The sequence below is a fragment of the Anas acuta genome, chromosome 1 (assembly GCF_963932015.1).
Source record: "Anas acuta chromosome 1, bAnaAcu1.1, whole genome shotgun sequence".
In the NCBI taxonomy this organism is placed as follows: domain Eukaryota; kingdom Metazoa; phylum Chordata; class Aves; order Anseriformes; family Anatidae; genus Anas; species Anas acuta.
This window is the reverse complement of record NC_088979.1, coordinates 75,036,869-75,061,206: the sequence shown is the minus strand read 5'-3', so window position 1 is coordinate 75,061,206 and position 24,338 is coordinate 75,036,869. Positions and strand designations below refer to the sequence as shown.

Sequence of the window (24,338 nt, the reverse complement as noted above, 5' to 3'; positions counted from 1 at the left end):
TTTACTTTCCAGTTTCATTTTTACCTCCTCTGCTGCAGGTGTTCCTCTCCCCTTTTCCAAAGGCAACAATTAGAAAAAAGAAATGACAGTGATAGAAAAATACATAAAAAAAAACCAACAACACAATATCTCTTCCAAATTAGTTTACCTCCTATTCCTTTGATATACACACAAAGTGAATGTATAGTTCCTTGATAAAGCACTTTTTTCCCAATACAAGAAAAGTTATCAACACATCTCTAGAAAATATAAAGTAGGTGCTTGATTCACAGAAACGCATCTTATCTTTGATACCAGCACAGCTGCAGTGATCTCTCTAAAGAGTTTTCCAAACTGGTCCCTGGGCTTGCAGTGACACTGAAGCAGCACAGCCAGTCTTTGGGAATCAGCTACATTCGCACTCTAGTGCTTCCTAGTGCTTTCTAGTGCACTGATGTGCAGTGTAGCATTCACAGAATTGGAGGTGCTCTAGCAGAGATTTTGCAGTGCTGTCAATTTAAGAAAAAGGGGGGCAAAACCTCTCTCCCTCTCTACAGCTCTCCATTGCAAAATGAAGGGGTATGCTACCCTTCTGCTTTCAACTGATGAGGACTGCACAGGACGTGATTATGCTCAAAAGCAACACCGGTTCTGCAGAAAAGGCTTATTGTGCTATTGTGTTAAAGAGATGACAGGAAGGAGAGGAAAAGCCTACTCAAGGGAAGAAACGAGTCTGCAGAAATCTACATACATCAGTGCCACAATATTGATATTGCTATTAGTAACCTGAAATCAACACTTTTAAAAGCACCACTTGGAAGTTGGTAGGGAAGCCCACATTTAAAGGCTACATACCCGACTCGTTTTTTTTCCCCTTTTCTTTTTTTCCTCTCCCCTGTTACACTCTAAAGAGATGAGGATGGTCACGAGCCTGGCTGTTGAACTGTTCTGGCATTTTCAGGCCCAAGAGCCCCACCACACCGCCTACGAGGCAGAGGGGCTACACGAGCACAGGGCCCCAGTGCTCCCACTCCAGCCCACAGGCCAGCTCACATTTGCCAGAGCAGTCGATGAAGGATTAAGCCCTGCAGATGGGTACAGCAGATAATTGTCACATCTCAAACCACCCCAGCTAAATCTACCAGACTGTGAGACAGTCACTTACATTAAAGGTCCAAATGTCAGATAACCTACTCACTCTTTTCGAAAGGCTTCCCATGATATTTCAACTAAGTTATTTTCCAGCTCTCCTAGAATTTAGAAGTCTGTATAACATTTCTGCCTTTCTCAAAAGGATGCTGAGAGCATTAATTCACTAAAGCATTTTGGAATCCTTTGAAGAATGGAAGGTAACCACCTACCGCTGCAAAACAGTAGCATAATTTGGTTAAAAAAAATATTATCGTACCTAAAAATGCCACAATGCACTTAAACAGACGACAATTCTGTAGCAGGTTATTCAGAGGGAATTGTTTGTGCAGATCATTTCTGCATTAATATTAAAAACTTCTTGGCCTAGAGATGCTGCAATGTAACGGTTATATGCATTTCTATTTCCCGTCACATAATGTCTGCTTATAATGCCGTGTTACTCAAAAGGTGAGAAAATGAAGAAAGCCATTTTTAGGGAGAAAAGCACTGTATACTTTAGAAAACAACACTGCATTAATATAACCAGTCAGAAGTGAGTGAGTACAGAACCAACACCTTGGATGACAAATTTCAAGCCTAAAATCTCACCTCCTATATATATGCATGTATGTATGCGTATCTACACACGCACGCACACACGCACGCAGGCACATGCATCAAGCAGGCTCCCAAGGAGTATTTATGACAGTTTGGAGCAGCTCCTTTGCTGCCTGTAAGCAGAGCCAGCCATCCTTCAGGCAGACCAGCCCGAAGCACTGTGCTGAATGGTAAATCTTAAAGGACTGAAGTCATGCAGCTACCTGGAAAGAAAAAGGATCCTTCATCGTGTATTTAGAAATGCTAAATGGCCCGGGAAACTACTTAGAGATTTCTCATGCTCAGATCCTCATTTTCTCTTGCGTGGTCATCCCTAGGACAGCTCTGGAAAACAAGGCAGCCATTTTCTCTTAAGCTGTTACACTCGGCAAACCAGATTGAAGTGCTTGATACGCTGCTGCTCTCTTCCGTGCCTGCAGCACTCGGAGGGGAAAAACAGCCAATCACCCACAAACAGGTAGCGACCACAGCCATTTTTGCACTTGCCTGATATGAGTCACGCCGCGGCAGCAGATGGGGCCGGGGGCAGGCTGGGGAGGCCTGGATGCAGACAAATCGATATGCTGTAGCTCTCTGCCTTACCCTCTCGGCTGGCTTCACCCTGCGGCCCTGCAAAACCGTGGAGATCCCTGAAATAATGCTGCTTCCTTATGTGCGTGCATTACCCAAATTAACTACCATTAGGAAAAAAAAAAAAAAAAATTTGCTTTTACAGAGCCACTGGGTCTCAGGCATTGCCTCAGACTTGTTTTTAAAAACAACTCAATCTCGGTGTGAGAAGTGGAAGAAAACAATCTTAATGTGCAGTTGGCAGAAACACACATGTACGTGCACCTGTATGCACATACATACCTGATGTAATTTCTGTGAGTGACACAGCTGCAAGTAACCTCTCTCCAATAATTTGCTAGGGGACCAGACTGCCAAAACTGCTGAGCACTCTTTAAGGTGCACAGCTCCGGATATTCAAAATGGCTAATCACTTGAAAATACAAAGGGCTGGCCCCACATGTAGGGCAAGAAGCCATGCCCCTATAGTTCAGTTCACTTCTGTTTTCCATTGTAATCCCCTTTCTTGTCATTCTTGGAAACCTCACTATTTTGCAGCAGTGTTGTGAAATTTGGCAGCGAAAAGCCCCAGGCTCAGGGAGATGCCTTTCCTGTCCCATGCAAAATGTGTTCAGACTCAGCCACGCTCAAGGCTGCTGGGGAAAAAAAAAAGTTCCCACTTTGGGTTTGTCAGCAGAGGCAGCTAAAACCAAGCTGCTAAAATCCCTCTGCTTCCACTCTTGCCGCCCACTGAGCCCTGGCTCGTTTCACCACCCAAAATGCAAAATGTGCCTTCAGGCAGCGCCCAGCCAGCATGTGGCTCTGCTGCTCGGGCCCCAAGGCCCAAAGGCTGCCCACATGGTGGGGGACTTGTGCCCACACGGCCACCTCTGGGCCACACCAGGGCCCTCACCCACACGGAGGCAAAGCAGGCACAAGGCGACTGCCAAGGCCAGGTGCCCCACTGCACACAGACGACAACATGGGTGGTTCTTGTGTGGAGTGCCTGCTCCAGCTCTTGAGCACAAGAACAGAGTTTGGCCATGCAACCTTTACATCTGTGCTTCCAGCCATGCTTCCCAAGGCTGTTTTTAAACCAGGAGAGACCGGTTGGATACCCTCTTAACACCACGAACTGCAGAACTGTTCCCCAAAGTTACAGCATCACTTTGTGCCTTGCTTTACAGCGAGGCGGCTGTAAGGGATGGCACCGTACCAAAGGTGGCTTCCCAGTTTTGCAGAAGCCCAATAAGTCAGAATAAACACAAGCAGAGCACCCATATTTCAGACATGCGATTCCATCATCAATTATGAAAATTACTGAAACACAGCCAAGTTCAACATCATTGGCTGGTGAAGAACATTTTGGTTCTGTGGCCATTGATTTTTGCTAGACAAAGTAATAAGTCATTGTTTCTGTGCCAAGTATACATGCATCGCAGCATTTTTAATATCTTTTATTTTGGAATGCAGGATATCATAAGTTTAAGAGTAGAAAGTCCACTCACTCCACTAAAATTCAAAGTATGCAAAACCACAGCTCTCTCAATCATGCCATCTGTGCTAGAAATGCTTTTTTTTTTTTTTTTTGCCACAGGACTATTACATTGTGTACAGGTGGTAATATCTAAAAAAATATCATGGAAGACATATGTAAAATTAGACTACTCCTTTTTTGTTGTAAACTCTAAGTACGAATGAACCCACATTGATCTAGCTTGTACCTTTTGGCACCAGAGTTTTTCTCATTAGGCCTGCAGCCCTTGTGCTGAAATACAGTTTCCAGAAAGAAAACGTACAGTTCCTCGCACCTGTTTCATACATCACACTAGATAGAATGGCTTGATCTCTTCCAGGAAGGAGTTCAATGGTGTAGCAAGGAGTCAGACAAGCACCATATGGGCAGAAGTGAGGGAAGACAAAAGCGAGGGTCGGACCAGTGTTCTCAGCAGCAGCAAGAGTTGCACTGGCTCAGCTGTGTTGTCTAATCAGGTATTCTAAATCAATTAAGACTGAAGCTAATTTGTACACATGAATCTTTGTATTTCTAAATGAACCTAAATATTCCACAGGAATATTCCATACGGTTTAATTCCTGTAGTACATGGACAGAAACCGAGGACTGGCTGAGCTCATTTGTCATGAAAGCATGGAGTTTTAGCAGGGAAGCCTTTATCTGGCAATATAAAACATGAGTAGGGAATGACTGAATACCTTCCTATCCTATAAAACAATGCTACCTAACATTAGAGGAATTTTCAGTTAACAATAATGATGTTATTACAGTCGTTTGGAACTGTCATCAGATCTGAGCTCCAGCGTGTTAAAATATTTCAGTAAAAACAACAACAAAAAAACATTTATTGACATCAATCATCTTTGTTGTAAGAACACAAACGTTCATATGTACGTCTCATAGATTTGCTACGAATCCTATATTTCTTACAGGTTTTACAGAAAACTGAAAACCGCTTTCTCTGACTGGACTGAATTTCCACCAATTTCTGTTTGGGCGGTGATATTCAAGCAGTGACAGCTTAGCTGCAGACACCCACCAAAGTATTTCTCCCGTCTGCCTACCTTGCCTCTCGGCACCAGCGGCTGAGCCACTCACCACTAGATTGCCCAAAACTGCAATTTATAGCACATTCTGCTCAGGCTAGAATTAGCAGCAGTCTGCTTTGAAAAGGTGCACAGTAAACTAAAGTGTTTCAGCAGTGACTCAGCATTGTGTATTAATAGCCAGCCTAGGCTTATTTAAGACTCTACCATTGCCATGTGGCTGGGATACGAGTTGGATCAGGCTGTTGATCGGACTGAAAGCTCATCTTGCAAATAAAATCATTTTTTCAGCGTTGTGCACCAGCACAATTACAGAGCCAATATTGGGAGCAGAGGGTCAAGGATAAGGGGAGGGCAGGACAGTCCATTTTGCAGCAGCCTGCATTTATGTTGGCAGAGGTCAACCATGGAAGGAGTCGGCTCCCCTTTGCCCACAGAAGAAAGCGAAGGGCACAAGGACAGATAGCCAGGGGCAGCAGCAGCCTGCCCCTGCTGTGCCATCCCTCCTCCATGAACAGATGCTGCAGTTGTGAAGAACGAGACCCCCAAGTAAGTCTTTATACCTACCACATAAAATGAGCTGAACAGAAAACAGTGCTTAAAAGAACCATGTGCACTCATTCGGCATGCATATGAATACCTGAGTGTAGAAATGAAGAGAACAGCCTCCAGATACACAAAACCAAAACCAAACAACAACAAAAGCAGTTCTGTAGTATGGTTTTGGTCTAATTGGAAAGTACAAGGTGCTGAGAAATAGAAAAAGTCACCATAATCTGATTAGCTGTGTAATTACGACTAAACTGGGAGATCAATGAGGGAAACTATAAGGAGTTTTTTTCAGCACGGTACGCTGGAGAGAAAATGGGAAATCTGGTGGAAATCTAATGGGATAAAGTAACAGATGGTAGGTAGACACCATGGGGACATGGAATATGTTTAAAGATGATACTGGCTAACAGAATGATTAAGAGGATGCGCAATATTACAATGTGCTGAGTTGAACAATAACGTAAGTAGTAAGGCCATGAGAATCTTAATATACTAAGTTTCACTTACATTTACAGACTAGGTTAGACTTACTTTTATAAACATATATCGGAAAAACACTCAAGAAAAAGACCAAGCTCTAGGTAATTCAAGTAACTAGGATCCTGAAAGTAATGGCTCTTGTCCTCCTCTTCACAAACGTGGCAAACAACAGTCCATAAATATGACTACAAAAAAGACAAGCAATTGAATTAATTATCAAAGATATAACGATAAATAATGAACTCAATGTACAGGGGAGAAAAAAAAAACAACCACAAAACACCTTGAGCTCTGTTTCTGGAAACAACTTAGCAGAAGAAGCTTCGAGTGGAACAGTGCAAACCACCAAACCACCTTCACATGGGTTACCCAAAGCCTACCTGACAGGACATCACTCTACCTGCCCTGTAAGGACTCCAGGCAAAACAACAGTACAACCCCCAACAATTTCTTCAGCCATAAATACATTAGTAACTTCCAGCACAATCTCCCACATAACCCGCTTCTCTTCCAGTTGGTACACGGGCAGGAGCACAGCTTACGATCTATAAACTGAACACACGAGCAGGTCAACTCAAGGCGGCCTCGTGAGCTCAGGCAACGCTTTCAATTTTCTCTTGGGTATACTGTCAAAGTTTGCTATACCAGTCTCACGAAACTGTGGTGGTCCTGTGCCTTCCAAATATTTGCTAACAATTAAATAATACCTATAAACGATACAGTCCAGCTGTAGGACTGCTTATGTCTCAGTAAAATAAATAACTGTATATATAAACTCCAAATATATACAGATGGATACATACATACATACAATACAGAGAGAGAGTGTTAAATGGAGTAGATATAAACAAATGATAGAAAAAGATATAAACCAATGCTGCATTATTATAAGCCAGTTATTTATGTAGATTTATTTTAAAATATGTCTGATTGCATTCATAGCACTGATGAAGAGAACAGTAACGCACTAAACATCATTAAACACTTAAACTGAAATTCCCCCTTGATCATCCCTCACGACCACTTTGATTCTGTTTTACCACCCAGGAAAAGAATAACCACATGACCTGAAGGTCAGAAAATTCTTACTCTGCTATGAGAACCAACTAAATAATTTCCAAAAGCAGGGGCCTCTCCCAGGCACAATCCTGCTTTCAGTCCTCCCATCTCAAATTGGCACTAATTTAAATTAGAGACTGGTAGCTTTAGCACTTCAGCTGATATCAATTACCATTATATCACGTAAAGCACTCCCTGAAGTAATCAGGAACCAAGCTGCTTATGGAAATAGTACAAAAACCACATCAGGAATGAAATAGAAGCCAGTACACAGCAGAGATATAACCAGACCCTCTGCAAGAAAGGAAAAAAAAAAAAAAAAGATTTAAATGGGCAGCTGTGTTCTGCATCAGCAGAATTACAGCCATTTCTGTGAATGGCTTTAAGGTGCATAGAGAGGTCACTGTCTTCTCCAGATTGGATTACTGCAAAGCCAGTGGATAACAACTACAGCAAGGAAACAACTGGGTGCTGGACTGCCTTAAAACAGCTGAGGAGAAACAGAGAAAGCCAAATGATCATGGTTCTGACACAGCTTCTGAGAGGGCACAGTCCCCCCTACTTTACTCACAGCTGGCTCATGAAAACTTCTCAGGGTACTTAAGATCATTAAAGCCCAGTAAACCAACCCCTTAAACACAGATATATATATTTTTTATCTTAGTGCAGGCAAATGGTGAGAGGCAAAGAGCTTGGGCCTGCTTAAGGGAGATGTAAGAACCAAGAACATGCGCTCAGGAAGCCTAAATTGTACCAGCAATCTTGCTTTGTTGATAAAGCCTTGTGTCTCTTCTCGGCACCCCACCTAAATAGCTTTTGCTCAGGTACAAAATATTTTATCTTAAGGATGCTTAAAGCAGTTTCCATAATTCATCATTTACAGCAAGCTTACTCAACTGAGGAACCAGCCAAAGTCATTCAGGGACCACCTTACACTTACTGCAAGGGTAGATATAGATAGGCTTCCTGGCATCCTTCCATCCTACAATTTCCTACAGCTATTACACTGATGATTCAAATCTAATTTTAACAAGCAAGCAAGCCTTCTGCTGTCAGCAACCATTGTTCCAAGACAGAAGGAAAATACTTTAAACACATTTTCGTGCCTTTCAACATCTGCATTTTTGTATTGCTTTTGTTCCTGGAGAGGGGCATAGAAAAGAAAAATAAGGGAAGCACTTCCCCAGGTAGGGAGGGTAATATATTAGTGCTGTCACTTATCATTTCCTAAACAAGCCTAATTTTTTTCTAAACAATCCATGGGCAGGAGAAAGGTTTTGTTCCTTTAACAACTAACTAATGCTTTAAAAGTCTAAAACTCCCACTACAGTAACAAAGCAAGTTTCAAAAACACATCCCCCTTGGATAACATAATGTTTTTGTTTCAAGAACAAACAAACAAACAAACATTTTCTACATCTTTGGTAAAATTGAGTCCCAGGCAGCCATCCTATCTATGTTTTTAAGTAACAAGTTGTATGCATCTCTTTACAGCTAAGTTTGTGCATAAATGAAATTCCTCCACCAGTTTAGAAAGAAACTAAGAATGTACACCATTCTACATGACCTCACATGAGGAGATCATTTGCCATGTTTCTAAATATTCACTTAAGAGATCAGAAAAAGCAAAAGAATTTGCATATGCTTTTGCATATTTTCAGATAGCTTTCAAAGCAAGGTCAACATGAAGTAATGAAGAGCTGGGTTCATTAGTTGTACAGCAAAAGACAAAGTCCCATCTCACGTGCATTGGCAGTGAAAAGTTTGAAGATATAACTTGAGTAAGATATTCATGGAACATAATTAATTCTGAAGACAATGGTAGAAGCTTTCTTCTAATATAAACTAAGCATGGTTCCAATAACCAAGCATAAGATAAAATGCACAGAAAAGCCTTCATGATAAGGAAGAAACTGCCTGATTTGCTCTGAGTTACAGTACTATCAATTAGGTATGTGGCACATCCTGATGTTTGTATCGTGTTATTTTAAACACTTAAAATACAGAATTAAAGCTGTCTGCAAGTCTCTTGACAAAACAAACACCATACTGGGTTGCTGAAGGTGCTTCCTTTACTCAGAATTCATACCATAGAAGGATATTGATACATTGGAAAGGGAAATACTGAATAGCATTTCACACTTTAACAGGTATAGAACACATTACCTGTGTAACGCACTGCCTTGTTATCACAGCCAGTGTAAAGTACAATTCACTGAACGGTGGTAATCAAAATATGGGTGATCAAATGTGGCAGTCCTCTTCGACATTATGGAACCTGTGCAAGGTATTTCATTTGGTCTCTTTGCTCAAGTCAGTCACATTTGCATTCATTCACATTCAGCACGTTATCAATCTGAAAAAGCCAAGATACATCATTCCCTGTTTTCTTCCAATTCTCTGTGGGATTTATTCTTCTACAGAATTATTGCCATAAATAAAATGTTGTTTAGAGAGTCTGTAATACTGCCAGCCCATTCCACTGTAGATAAAGGTTGAGGGAAAAATTATAAAAACCACAACAGTTTTTCGAATTCTTTATGTGAAACATCAGTGCCGAACAAGTGCCAAACATTCAAGTAAACTTTGGACATCAGTGCTTACAGAGGTAATTTTAGGAGCAGGACAAATTATTGAATTATTTCTTCATTTTTTTTGTGCAGTGACGACTGTGTGGTGACTTTCCACAGAAACATATGGCTGTCACCTCAGCTAAATAATCTGTGTATATATGGAGACAACCTCTAAGTGAAAGACCCTCAGAAGCACAAAGACCAAAAGAGACCAGTATTATATAACTGGGTTTCCTCAGTAATGCGAGTTTTTTGTTTGTTTGTTTTGTTTTGTTTTTTAACTCAAAGATGCAATTTTTGCATTAAAAATAACTTTGAAAGAAATCTGTATTTAAGAAATTAATCTGAATGGGATGCAAAAATGTCAGCTAATGATGAATTCCTCATCTCAATCTCAACAATTTACCAATTTAAATAGCTACAAATTTTGGGGGAATAGCAGAATCTGTTTCCTGTTTGAACTCTACCGTTAGTTTATTTCCAATGCGTCTTTTTATTTCCATATCTTCCAAATAAGAGACCCTTCACATGTCATACATCTTCACATGCTCATTACCAGATGATGATTACTTCTCAATTTCAGTCTCTACTTGACAAAACAGATTGGATTACACCATTTTCCTACTAGGAAGATGAGCTCCTCCAGAGCTCCCAAACTCTTTCCCCAAATGCCCTGAATTCCAGCCGTCAAGTACGAGTGCTGCTCCTACACATTGCACCTTTGCTGCACCTCCACAGTATTTACACATCATTCATTCCATATGGATAGCACAAATACACCGTTTATTTGTTATCTTGCAATCATATACCAAAACTCTGTATTTACTTTTGGCCAAATCACTGAATGGTGGCGTTAGATGCAAGTTGTACAATATGATGCAGTGCACCTTGAGGTAGACAAGTGAAAACTTTTGAAGGAGTTTTAGATATTATGGGTTGCAGATCAGGAGGAAAAGATCACTTTGCTGTTCCTCATTACTGTCTTTAATTATAATTGAGTAGCCTAATGTGAAAGAATGAACTGAGGAGCATAGTAAGAAAACTAACTTTTAAAACTGCTTGGAGACCTGGAGCAGGGGACCAGACAGAGAAAAAATGCTGGCATTTAGTTCCAAACAAGGATGCTCAGAAACTGCTCACCACAGCATTTTTCCAGTGATTAAAACCCAAGGTACGAACTGCTGAATTTTGCTTGCAAATCCAGCTACTGTTTTCAGGACACGACACAGGACAGCTTTCTGCAAAAGTGGGCAAATACTCAAGCATGTGTTATTATCATATAGGATTGGCAGAGACAGATCTGGACACTTGGTTTCAAAGCAAAGGATCTGAGTCCGCTGCTTTCCTTGTCACTGATGAGCACAGAAACTACCAGGCTATTTCAGACTTGTACTCAATATTTACTAGACTGTTGCATTGACTAGGTGTTGCAAAGAGCTATTTGTGCAGGTGAAAAATGACAAAATAAGAAAAAGGGGGGGGGGGTAATAGTTTACAAATACCCGATGGAGGAATCTGCATAGCAGAAAAAGGAGGTCATTTTCTATCAGATATGGAAACTCGGGAATAAAGGGAAGGATGTCTTTTTTAAAAGGGAAAATGGCGAGTGACTTAGCAAGAAGATGTTGTTCTGGAGAAGAACAACTGTTGGCCCGTGGAAAAATTGCTAGAGGGCATACTGCAAAGCTACTGCTGGACAAAATAATGGCAAATGTACTGATGGAAACAATCGTGAATCCGCAAGGCATAATGCCTCAGGTGATGTAGAAGAACGGTTCCCAGCTTGCCTATCTCTGTACAGTACCTCTCTGGTACTGTAACAGAGATATATTGCCCCCAAAATTTAGCTGCCTTTTAATATAATCCTAATGTACTTTATTACTGATTTTAACAGGCTTTAATGGGAGGAAGCATATATTCAATTATTTTATTACATGCTTTGAATATAAATGGTGAGCATCTGCACTCTAGTTTACATCTTCCGTCCTCACCCTCTCATAAAAAAAGCACAGGCACGTTTTAGAATCGAAAGTGGCTCTCCCCACCCCTCGCCGTTTTCTTGGCTGGTTTGCAGGGATCTATATATCCAATCTAATTATTTTGATTCCCATTTCCAACCCTATCAGTGGTGCAGTGGTGCAAGAAATCAAAATGCCAGTCTCCTGAATGCGTTAGAACCCAAAAGCTAACAGCTCCTCATTTGCAGAGGCATCACTGTGCGGCCCAAAGCCCCTGTCATCATACAATTTATGTTCAGTGTTCTGGATGTGACTTGAGAGGGTTTTCCCAGTGTACCGCTACTGAGCATTTCATATAACATTTCAGATATGCTACAGCGTGTTGCATCATCTTGTTCTGTCACAACATAACCGATTCTAACAAACACCCGCAATGCTTCAGTTTAGATTTTGTCTCTTTTTGAACACTTAATTCCTTCTTCTTTGTTATTTTCCCCTTTGTCTTCTTAAAAGGGGAAAAAATAGGATGACATAAGCTTGTCTTCTCTTAAGTGATCAGAAATAAGAGTCAGCAATACTCCTGCCAAAACACCCACTATCCTCGCAAATCAGGGGGATCATATGTTGCTCACTAGCTGAAGTCCCCTGGGGGTCTTTTCCCTGACTATAAGCTTTTCCCCTCTTGAATTACAATCTTACTTAAATTACTAATGCCTCAGCGCCACCAAAATATTCCCATTCATTTCCACAGCTTTTACAAATATGATAATATGATTTGTGTTTAAATATAAGCGTCACCGTTTTACTTTTTATTATGAATATCATATGTTTGGCAAGCTGTCTGACCTTCCTTATGATGATGAATGCTGCAGCAAACAATTTGCTGTATCTTTAAAGAAATGGCCAATTCAATTACATTATGCCAGAAGCTTTCAAATCCCTCTCTGCCAAACGTCTTTGCTATATCCTGCCACAGACAGCCCATTTGTATTCCAGCACAGTAGGACACTTGTTTTATTGAAGCATACAGTTCTAGTTAGGTACTATCAACAGAGCGCTATTTCAGTTCTCCAGCTCTGTGTTCCTTTCTGCCCCCTCCAGCCTCGGTTATTAGGATTTTCAATTTTACTGACCAAACGTGTATGCATTACTAATTACATGCCTGAAATCTAGTAGTTATCGACTGCTACAACAAAATACATTAGTGACCAATTACAGGAGTTCTTGGCAGCAATGGTTATCATTTTAGTGGATTTAATCATTGCACTTAAAGTGAAGCTTGAGATTCCCTTTGAGATTACACCACTAATTGCTTCTGTTTTGCCAGTTACTGCATGAGCTGGTTTGCAAAAAGGATCACTAAAGATGCTTTCATAATATCAAAAAGCAGCAAACACATCAAGCATCCTGTAATGAGCCCCCCTTCCCCATAAAGCCACAGAGTAAATTTGTTCATACCACAATGCCAATCTCCTGAACATATCTCCCTTGTCATCCTCCTTTTCCTTCTCATTTCTTGTTATTTGGGCAAACAGCATCAGTACAGCTGCACTGCTGTTCATGTGAAGTGTGTGTTACCGTAGACACACCATCATTTATTTGAACAGGCAGTGAGAACATTTCACCTATTTAAGAAAAAAATAAATCGTTTTTTCCCTCCCCTCCTGTGCTTGAAGAGACAATAGTACTTGTTATTGTTATTATGACAGAAGATTTGAATGCTCTCAGACTTTTAGGAAAACAAAACAGAGAAACAAACCAAACGGGTAAATATATGGTTTATTAGATGCACAACATCTTCATAATTGGCACCCACTCTCCAGAAATCCCTAAAAAAAACCCACTCCCCCTCCAAAGGAATTTGTAATATAACATATTGTTCTTTAAAAGCCCATGGCTACCTCCAGATCCCCACTAGTGATGAATTATCTGGTTTACAGCCTCATAAAGCAGAAGTGTCTATATATTTTAATGCTGAGGCCAACCACAGGACTTTTGTACCTTTCAAATTCAGTGATATACAACTTTCCAAACACCACTGAAAAGCTGTGACACTTGGCTTCAGGCAACTAACACAAGGAGATATAATTTCATTAACATTTTAGGTCAGATCAAAATAAGTTGTCTTTCAAAGACAAAAAGCATGGGGGAAGGCTGCAAGTACAATTCTATTAGCTGTCTGAGAACATATTATTTAATAAATAAAATTGTTTAAATAAATTTGGTTTCCTTTTAATAGAATTTCAGCTGTTGAAACTTTCCATTACTCAAACGCCACTTTCCAACCAAAGAAGCCCTCTGAAAACTATATATATTTACAAAAATCAACCAAAAATTGCTCATAAGATTAAACAACCTTCTAGAATTGTCTCACCATACATCAGCCTTTTTAAATTTCAGTGGATTCGAAGTTGATACATCTCTAATTAGAAACTTAATCAATCTCCGTGAGAAAGATATTGTAGAAAAAGCATTTTAAACCCCCTGAGACTTCTTGACTATTTTTCATGCTAATGGAACAGCAGAGCATATGATATCTTTAAAAACTGTCAGAAACATACAATACGATCTACAAAAATAATAACAATCTCCCTGAGGTTAACTGCTAAATAAGCTGAAGAGCTTTATCCTACAGCATCAACGGGCTCTATCAGTCAGCTTCACTTCAGCCCACAAACTAAGGTACAGAACATTACCTAACAACCCCTGAAAAATAACACAATACAGTACACAGAGACTTGCGTCATTGACACGTTTTATGCTGTTTCACACCAAGATGCAGATTTCCACAAAGCCGAAGATCTTTTCAGAACACCAGGCACAAGGGCTGCTACATGGAATTGCTTTCAAAAGCATGGCCAGTTCATTTCCATGCTCAACTGAGAAAGTCTTGCCTCGGGGCACTCAATTTCTACTCTTTATGAGGACAAATGTAAGTGATGCAGTAACTACAAATAACTGGCAAATAATAAACTGGATAAAACACCTGAATTAGAGTAGGGATCAACCTCATATTCATAAAGGCACAGACTATACAGTTTAGCTAGATTATCTCCATCTGTTGGTCCAACAGTTCTTGACTTCTGCCTTCCTCAAACAACAATTAAGGACAATTCTGCCTTCTTCAAACAACAATTATGGACAATTTCCAAGTAAAAAGTGACAGAAAATTGACAAGATCTCTTTTTCATCCAAGAGCTACTACCCTTACAAATACTCAAGCCCAGCAGCAGAATGTCCACCTTTCTTTTGTATGGCCAAGTTCCTTTTTCACATACACAACCACAAAACTTAAATTGCTATTCCAAAAGGACTGCAATTGCACCTGGAATTTCTAGCGCTACCTTCAAAATGACAAAACAGGAACAAGACAGAAGAAGAAAATATTCTTGAAATGAACAGCTGAACTCATGTAGCACCCGAAATACAAAAGGTCAGGAAATACCTGCCTTTCATCACTGTCAAAAGCAATAGGCTAAAATATGCAGAGTAGGACTGATAACACAGGAAATAAATGAAAACATTTGCTGTGCGTTAGTGCAAAAGTTAAAAGAAGCAAGGCAAAAAGCTCTCTCAAAGGTCCCTGCTGGATTTAAAACAGAGCTGTTGAGCCAATTTCAATTTAAAAACATGCCATTATCATTTAAGAACACTGAGTTTCTCTCCTTTAATAAACCTTACACCTGTTCACTAGAGTTCATGGTCCCAGTTCCTACAACTGTGCACAATGAGTGCGAGTTTGACGATGCACATTTTCGCAGGAACCAGAACTTCGGTGACAACAACAAATGCACCAGAGAGCAACCAGTTACTTATAATAATGTCTCAGGCATTAGCATTATTTGTGATTCAATATCTAACTTAAAAATCAAAGAATGATCATGCAGAATGCAGGCATGAAATGTTTCCAAGTTGTAAATTAATTATAAGTCTTATGTGTGTACAGCTTACAAAGCCTAGCATATTTTAAGGTACATATTTATTTCTCTTTAATATTAAAACCAATGAAGAATACTTTTTCTTTTTTTTTTTGTCTTCTATTGTATTGCAAAGAGAGAAACATGGTGAATACTATGGCAAAATGTAATATACTTTTTTATGCAGTGACATGACAGATACCAGTCTATAAGTTCAGCACAAGAACATGATTAAACCACAGAACAGATTTAGAATCAAATGCACTGATAACGAGATCAGATTAAATTGAGTGACTCTCAGCTGAGAAATAGAGTTTGTAAAATTTAATACCAGTAAGAATATTCAACTTACTGAAGTCTTACAAAACTAAAACTAATTCTTTTAACGTGATAAATGCCAGCAGGAAGAAAAGCTTCAGCTCTGGCAATTGTTTCAGAAAACTCAATTAACTTGCCCATTATTAAAAATATGTTACCAGTAGAAAGAAGTTTTGTGCTACACTGTATTTATCCACTCATTAAATTATATGTATTTCATATAATAATACATATGAATAAATAAACACATTAAATAATACAACAAAGTACCTTTTTGACATGTAGAATAATTTATTGTAACCAAAATAATGCTTGGGTTGACAGGAAAGGAAGCGAGGCAGATAACTGCTATAGCTGAAACTGCTACAACTCTTTTTCTCCTGCCTTTTGAGAAACCTGTGTTGGTTGGGTTTGGAACTGTTGGCCACCTTCCAACGCCTCAGAAGGTCTGTCACATGCCCCTTCAAAACTGATGAAGAAAATCTCTCCTTGTCCTATTTTAATGGTAGCTAATTCACCCCTTGCAAGACAACCATATTAAGCCACTGCGAGGTCCTCTTCTTAGACTTCACCCTCTGATGGCCTCATACTTAACCTGGCCTCTTGTTAGGACTTCGATCCTGCTGAACCTCAGTGCCCCATAATGATTGCAACTCACAAGTTTGAGTTTAAGAAACAGAGAGGTCACTCAAACTCAGCAATCAGTCTCCAGATAAATAGCCGAAAAGGCAAAATACCTGAATCTTGCATATAATCTACATTTAATTTTATGGAGGCTTTAAGGGTAGTAATAAAAAGCACTGAAGGTTATATGCTGCGTTCCATTTAGCTAGCCCTATTACTTCTAGTATTTTTCAATCCAAAAGCTAAGGTACTCTCTCAATTTACACTTTGCAAGTAGGCGAGAAGATGCTGAAAAACAGTCAACAGTTTCAACATTTTGCAAAGCTGATTTCCGGCTAAATGTTCACTTACTCACGTGCAAGTACAGTCAAGCTCCCCAGTTTCCCCCAGATTTTCCCTTCACGCCAGTTTTATCCTTAGGTACCTAGGGAAAAAAAAGCAAAACAAAACAATTTACGTAACTCCTCTTAGGTTCATCTATTGATTATATCAACTCCTACGACCCAACATTATCAGCAATCAAGAAATTTTCTAACAGGATTATTTCCCATCAGTTGGTTTAACCAGGAGGAAACTCAGAGCATTTTTCTCTGCAGAAAGACCGTTTTTTACTTGACCATTTTTTTTAAGACTTAGCACAGCCTTAAATGAAAGAGTTTTCTGTGAGAAACCTTATGTAAATTCAACCTCGTAGAAGGTGGGATTGCATGATTTAGGTATGTTTCATCACTTGTTTTTAGGAGTACAAACAGAAAGCAACACAGTTAAGGCTTTGTTAGCCACAGATTTAAGCTACCTTAAAACTGTTAACATGTGACAAGAAAACCCTACATATTCAATTGCCACTTTAAAAACTGAAAGAAGGTTTGTGTACAGGTGTGCTGTCACTCAGTTAAGGAGGAGCTCAAAAAATAAAGTTATTCTACTTTCTCCTGGCACTAGTATGGATTAAAGAACCATTCCAAAATGTGCTATTCAACCATATGGAATCAATTTCTGCAGACATATGGAGTTCCAATTAAATAAGCGTGGCTTTACTGACACAAAAGTCCACCTGCACATATTCAAATTTTCCAGAATTAGACCATCTAATTTAGACCAGCCCATCTAACAATAACAGAGGAGAAAAGCAATGCATTTGATATAACACAACAACCAAAGCTATTCTCTCTAAATAGTAATTACTACCTAACTTTTTACCATGGTCAGAATATAACCAAATTAAAAAGAAAACAAACGTGGAACTAGTTTCCCTAAAGCACAATTCAAATTACATCAGGTCAAAAGAAAATTATTTTTAATTTTCTCCATCATGCAAATAGGTATATCACCCTAAAAGTAAGCAAGGTACTCTCTTTCAAAGAAGAATTTACTAGAAGTCATTGGAAATTTCAAAACCGACTATAACTATGCTTCCTAGTTTTTAAGTTTTGTTTGCATATCGTGCATCCAGATTTTCCCAGGAAAGCATACATTAAATAAATAAGCAAGCTATATATACGTGCTAACATCCTCAAAACCGTAAGTCTCAAAACAAGAAAGGTATCTGATGAGGTGGAAACTAACATTTTTAAGGCAAACACTATGGAAGTCCAAATTTTTATTTTTATTTTTTAAGTATTCCTAGTTAATTGGTTCATATCCAGTCATTTTATTAGGAGATGAGGTGCAATTTCCTTCCACAGTACCCCCCACCTCACTCAATGAACACAGCAGGTAGAAGAAAACAGAGTACTGAAAATCTTGACGTTAACTGAATTACATATGGTCACGGCACAGCTCTATAATTTATCTGCTCTGGGTTCCCACAGAGCTCCTCTTTGCTACTGCCATGATACAGATCGCACTGCAGTCCCCTGTGAGGTACCATGTATGATCACCACAGACAGGGAACTTAAAGAATTAAACTTTTGAGTTGAGAGTATTACAAACCTTAGCATTCAACCAAATATTTCTAAAAGACATTTATTAGAGCACCTAGCATTACAGATTTTTTAATTTTCTGCAGAAGTTGTAGTGATCTGCCTTAACTAGGTGATGCATCTTTCATTTCGTGTAGCGCATTTTCCCGTTCACTACCCATCCCAAAGCTTCTACAACAAATTAAAGCAATTTTCCAAGGACCTGTCTCCTTTGCTGCACAGTCTTCGTACAGTTGTGCTCCTGCAAAAAGACGGTATAATTCTGAGATCATATAACTTCTAACTACAGTATAACATCCAAGGGTGCACAGTTACCAAGGTCTAGACAACCTTAATTCTTCACTTTCCCACCTCTGCAATGCTCGCTCTTCATAGCTCTAACAATGTTCTTCAAGACAGCTTTCTGAGCTTGGTTTAACTCCCAGCTCTGCTGGGAAAGCAGCCACGGAGCAGGAGAAATTCCATTTTGCTCCCCCAGCTTCTCCTCCAGAACTTGCCCACCTCTCCTCACCCAAGCTGTACCAGCGCCAACCCACGGGGCAATCACCACCACCCACCCGCATCACACTCCCTGTGATCAGGCCCAGCCTTGCGTATCTGATCTCAGTCCTGTCTCCCTGCCTCTTTAGAAGAGATGAAGAGAGCTTTGCTCTCATCCGCTTCATTACACGATATGTTGCTCCCTACCCTCCCCCCAATGAGAATCCCATTCCCATTAGTTTCCAGCTCTCAAGCACTACCTTTCCTTTTAATCTCAGCATCATCTCTCAGCTTTCTGTCCCCTCCACCGATCTCAGTGCTCTTTCGCACTGCTTTTTACTTTCCAGTAGTTTTCCCACTGTTTTACTCTCCCTCTCACCCTTCTGCATGTCCCTCTTGTCCTACCTTACTTTCAGATTTATTCTCAACACAACAGCTGACTAGCTTTCCTATATTTCCTTTCCTGGCTCCCACACAGTCCTTGTGATTCGCATGCCATAGCTATGGCTGCTGTGCTCCATGCTGAACTCGCTTCCAGTGATGGGTGTTAAATAGATCTGCACCAGAGCTGCTTATGTGCAGGAACACTTAATTTGAGGATCCCAGGAGACAAGCCAAAGCAGCAGTGCTATCTGTGAAGAGGTAGAATTTTCGGCATTAAAATCCTTTACTACAGAAAAATACAGACAACTATACTTATTTAGATGTCGGGGCAGCTATATGACGGTTTCGTGGATTGCACGTACTTCAGTCTTGATGTTAAATTAACACCATCTCGACTTTAAAATTAAAAAAACAGTAATTCATCTCCTTATCCTCCATTTGTACAGTGACCCCGTCACAAAAAAAAAACAATTAGATCGAGTGTAAATCTTAACCTAAACTCTTTCTACATTTCAGTTAATATGCTAGCACTTCTTGAAGTCATTCTTTCTGAACACAGAACAGCCCTTGATTCAGTCACGTATATTAACTACTGGGGGGAAGGTAGTTTTTAATTAACAGTGGATGTTCTCAGCTCTGTTTACCAAGGATAAGTGCACTTATCTTTATTCCACTGGAAGAAAACAGATGATAGCATACATTCATCTCTTTTTCCAGAAAGCGCAAACCAACCAAAGATATCTTCCCATCTTGTCTCAAACAGCTCCCCCTTTTCTGGGAAGAGGCTTAAAGGGGTTAAGTCTGAATTTACGATGATTTCATACAGTTGTGAGAGGCTATTTCCTCCAAAATGTAAAATAATAAAACAAATTAAAAGACATTTGATTTACTGCAGAAGTCCTATTTTTAGAATAGTTTAAATAATTGGGTTGGTAACAATAGGGTTTGTAACAACAGAATTAAGAGTAAATCAACACAAACAAGTCGCAGTTATATAATAAATTCAAATCTGATGAGAATTTCATTAAGAACATTATTCCCACCTTTGAACACACAAAAATAGCTCTTTGGATTACCCCATGACATCACCACTATTTGTAACAAGCATCTTTAAAAACGAAGAGGTAACACAGACTTTTATGTAGAGTAGGATAGGTGATATCTCTTCGTATAAATGAAACCTAACATGCTGTAGGATTCTTCCTAACATGAATTTACATATATATATCCTAAACCTGTCAGTTCTCTCACTAATCTGCCCTGCTATCTTATTTTTTCTTTTCTCATAAACATTTTCTTGTCTCATGAAACTCCTCCTCTTCCATTCATCTCCCTATGTTTGTTTCTTCCTCTTCCCCATCATTTCTTCACTGAAATACAACCCAGGTTTCAGTTTGTATTGCCTTTCTGCATAGTATAATCACAATTACACTATGTGTAATAGTATATATGTATATACTAGTATAATCACAATTATACTACTACACAATTGCCTTTCTGCATAGTATAATCAGTACTTTACGAGTCACAACCTACATGTGCTGCAAGTACTGAAGGAGCTTTTCCTTAGCTTTAATACAATTTAGGACTGGTATATTAGAAAGGTGAATAAGGTAAATAGAAATACTAAATTGGAGTAAGTGAAAAATTGATACTAAACTTTCATAATACCTTTGCGAGTAACTTCCTAAGGTTTATAATCTTGTTTGCTGTAACCTGCATGTTGACTGTCCAGAATACAGAAGTTCTGGAAAAAGACAAATCTAGAAGGATGGCATTGCATTTAAAAGCAGCTCTGTTGCTAATTGCTACCCAGAGCTTAAAATTCTTACTATTTGTTCTACCCCTACTTCATTCTAATACACAGGGTCACATTTTCACGGCACACTGCACAGGCCATTTTGCTTCACGTGCTGGCAAACTGCTCTGCGCCTAAGCCCTGGGTTTCTTTCCTGAGGATTCATTTAAAATAATGCAAAAGACATATGGCTTTTCTTCACTGCTTCCTGTGAGCCAGTAGACTTTCCCATCTCATTAGGACAGTACCACAGTCAGTCACATTGCTCCTCTGCCTTTCTCTGCCCCAGTAACAGGTCCGGGTTCCTCTTCACTCAAATGCAATCCCACCCCTCCAGGATAACAACCGCAGTCACAGTTGCTCATCTACCCTTGTGCTCCTCTGCACTACCAAATCCTATACCTCCCAAACAACTAATGGGGTCAGCTCCCGAATCCTCTGGCCTGCCATGAAATACCCAGGAGGCTAAGCAGGGATTTTGTGTGTGTGTGTTATGTGCCTGCATGCATAAGAGCGAGTGCTTGCTCAGGAGGGGCAGCGATGGACAGCCTTTCTCTTAGGGGTGAACTTTATGAATGCAGCCAGGAGGTTTAAGCTCAAGGATTCTCACAGCCTGTAATAAAACCTATGTGACTGAACTGCCTTCATTTAAAAATCTCACCCTCAGCTGAAATGTAGGTTCAGTGAAAAAAATACCTATCCCTGCTATACTGCTACTGCATTGCTGGGAGGTGAGTTAGTAACAGCATACTTAAGAGTACAGCTAAATGATTCGATGCCAGAAGGTGACTACTGAAGAGACACATCTCCATGTTTTCAACACTAAAACAAAAGAAAAGTAACTCTGATTTATCTGAAATAAAGACAGTACACTGATGTATCACTGATATATATTTAAAAAAACAAATGACGGGTAATATTTATGTATGCTACAAGACAGCCTTCCAGCAAACGTTCTGGGTATTTGAGACACAAAAATTAAGATGCAGTACCATTAATGAATGCAATAATTACAAATAAATCACTCATTCCTTTGCTCAGCCACTGCATTACGTACACCTTAACGCTCAAAGTAATATCTAGTTATCCTCATTTGACCCCTAAATGCAGGGAGACAAAACCGCTCAAAACACTTGAATCTTGCTGATAAGCACTGAATGTTAAAAGGTATGTGTCAGGATAACGTAAGATGATATTCACCCTTATTTCTTCTGAAGAGGACTCAAACAGTGACACCAATATATTTAATGCTGTGCCACCTCCTGTTCTCTAGCTTGGCATACCACTGGCTGATGGTGATAAATCGAGACCCAGTCATCCCAGCTCCCGCCACCGGCTTGGCCCGACCCTGCAAATCCACCACTTGCACATCCCGTGGAGGAAGCAGGACTGTTACTGTGAGTCATGACCTTGGAACTAGGCTTCAAAACCTAAATAATCCAATGGCTATAACTCATACTGAAGCCAATTATCACTCGTAATCCTAAACATTTATCAAAAGTTGGCACTCTAAGTCTCTCCTATTCACCAGCACGTTCCCGTTTGTTTGCTATTTAGGTTAACGGGTACATAAACATCTGTATCTACTATAGATTGATGCTGAATATTTTTTTAAGACACAAGAAGAGCTTCAGTGTTTGTCCCTGCACACTTTCTGAAACCATCCTCCTCAGTCTATTTTACTTCTCCCGGCTGACACTCCCAGGCCTGAGACGGGCAGAGGCATGGTGTTTACATGCCGGTTCCTGCCAGATGACTTGGAAGGACACCGTGTTCAGCCCCGCGTTGCTCCTCGCCAGGAAGGCCACGACAGTCACGCAGGGAGGCAGGTTCGCCTCATCTCCTGCAAATCCCCCCTCACGGTGACACGGCCCTTCGGCCGCAGGACGAGCGGGACGCAGGCACTGATGGCTGCCGGGTGTGGACAACGCACCACTGCGAACCTTCAGGAGGTATCTTCTGGTTTTGGTAATAAACAGGTTGTCAGCTTAACAACCTTCAGCCAAAATCAGCACAGCTAACCGAGAAAAGTCTCTCTTACTAGAATAAGAGGACTTAACGTTACGGCTATAGCAATTTTAGTCTGGTTTATGGTAGTTACCTTGCTCACGCAGGCAAGCACTAGAACTTTTCAGCAAACATTTTAGCACAAGTGATACGGGTTTATATTTGTACAGCCTGAAGCCAATATCGTTAGCATTGCTTTGATCCTTAGGCTTCACAGTTCACGGAGAGTTGTGGGAGAGAGGAAGTGCCGGAGGCCTGGTAGTTTCAGGAACCATTAATTATAGCGACTCATCGTGAAGGGCATTGCTGGAAGTCCGCTTCAGACCATCTGAAAGTATTCGAGATAATCCCATCGTTTAAATATAAACAGCACAGTTGCTGTCACACAGTTGTCAATGAAAGACAAGTTCTTGGTGCATTTTTGTTCAGATTGACAATCTATAAACTGTTGGACGGGGGGAAAGAAATCTGCCAAAGTATGTCTGTTCAATTAAAACTTATTCCCTAGCGTGTTTTTCTTGTTTTATCTCAAAGTAAATTATAAATCACGTTAACTGTCTACTATACTATAAATATTATGGCTAAAATTTTCAAGAGACTGGCTATTAAGTTTAGTCAGCAAAGCTGAAGTACACTCTTCTGAATTCAACTCATTTATTGAAAGAGAATTCATCCTAAAGTGGAGCTCCAGTCTTTTTATGGGGAAAATAAAAGCGATGTTCAACTGGCCCCAATTAGAAAAATTAATGAGCTGTTCAAAATTATTTGACTCCTTTTCAAATAATTTGTACAAAACCACATGGCAAGCTATTGGTAAAAGCAGCTATAGTCTCTTGCTTACCTCATTTACTTTGCTAAGAGTTCTCCACTGACTAACAAGGTATTTTATTCATATTCAGTATTATAGCTGCTCCTTCAAGAAAAATTTTTCTTTTTCAGCTGAACATTTGGTGGCACGATATGGCCTGGGTCTAAAAAAGCAGTAACTTAAGAACTTAGATTTAATTTGTAATCTGGCCCCCCACTGAAACACTGAAGGGAAACTTTCTCTTTAAATCCTGTCCAGAATAAAATCTAGAAAGCTGTACTCCATCTTTTACCAGCTGCTTTCTCTGTGACCTTAACTTACTAATTTAAGAACACCACTTCTTCCTGTTGCACACTTAGCAGGAAGCAGCTATGCCATGAATGTGTTATAAACACTACGCGACTCTCTGGTTGTATGGCTTAGTGAAAAACAAGACAACCTAATGGAAGTGCTGCTCTTTATCATCTGCTACTTCCTGCCCACATTCTGATGACTTAATTCAATACCAAAGTTAGACCCTGTGAAAAAATTTCACATCTCATTCTCCTTCCTTATTTCCCCTTTCAATCTGAGGTCTCTGACGATATGCTGATTTCCCTGGAAGTTCACTTTCTCACGG

At 39.9% G+C, this 24,338-nt stretch overlaps 1 protein-coding gene and 1 long non-coding RNA gene across 12 annotated transcripts in view; one reads left to right on the top strand and one right to left on the bottom strand.

Moving 5' to 3' along the window:
• TBL1X (transducin beta like 1 X-linked) overlaps positions 1 to 24,338 on the bottom strand; it is a 198,415-nt gene that overhangs the window by 127,733 nt on the left and 46,344 nt on the right. For 2 of the 10 annotated variants that reach the window (XM_068682540.1, XM_068682557.1), the window contains exons 2-3: positions 16,672 to 16,744; positions 2,215 to 2,337 (exon numbers count right to left, since the gene is read on the bottom strand). The exons of 2 other annotated variants lie outside the window; for them this stretch is intronic. The gene's annotated coding sequence lies outside the window, so the exon portion shown is untranslated. The remainder of the gene's footprint in view (positions 1 to 2,214; positions 2,338 to 16,671; positions 16,745 to 24,338) is intronic. 6 more of the 10 variants (XM_068682549.1, XM_068682564.1, XM_068682512.1 and 3 more) reach the window with 3 other exon arrangements.
• LOC137856816 (uncharacterized) lies at positions 1,869 to 9,964 on the top strand. 2 transcript variants are annotated; one of them, XR_011096809.1, is made up of 4 exons: positions 1,869 to 2,185; positions 4,134 to 4,269; positions 4,726 to 5,388; positions 9,594 to 9,964. It is a non-coding gene; the product is annotated as an uncharacterized lncRNA (long non-coding RNA). The 2 variants fall into 2 exon arrangements; XR_011096810.1 differs by having other exon boundaries at positions 1,882 to 2,185; positions 5,237 to 5,388.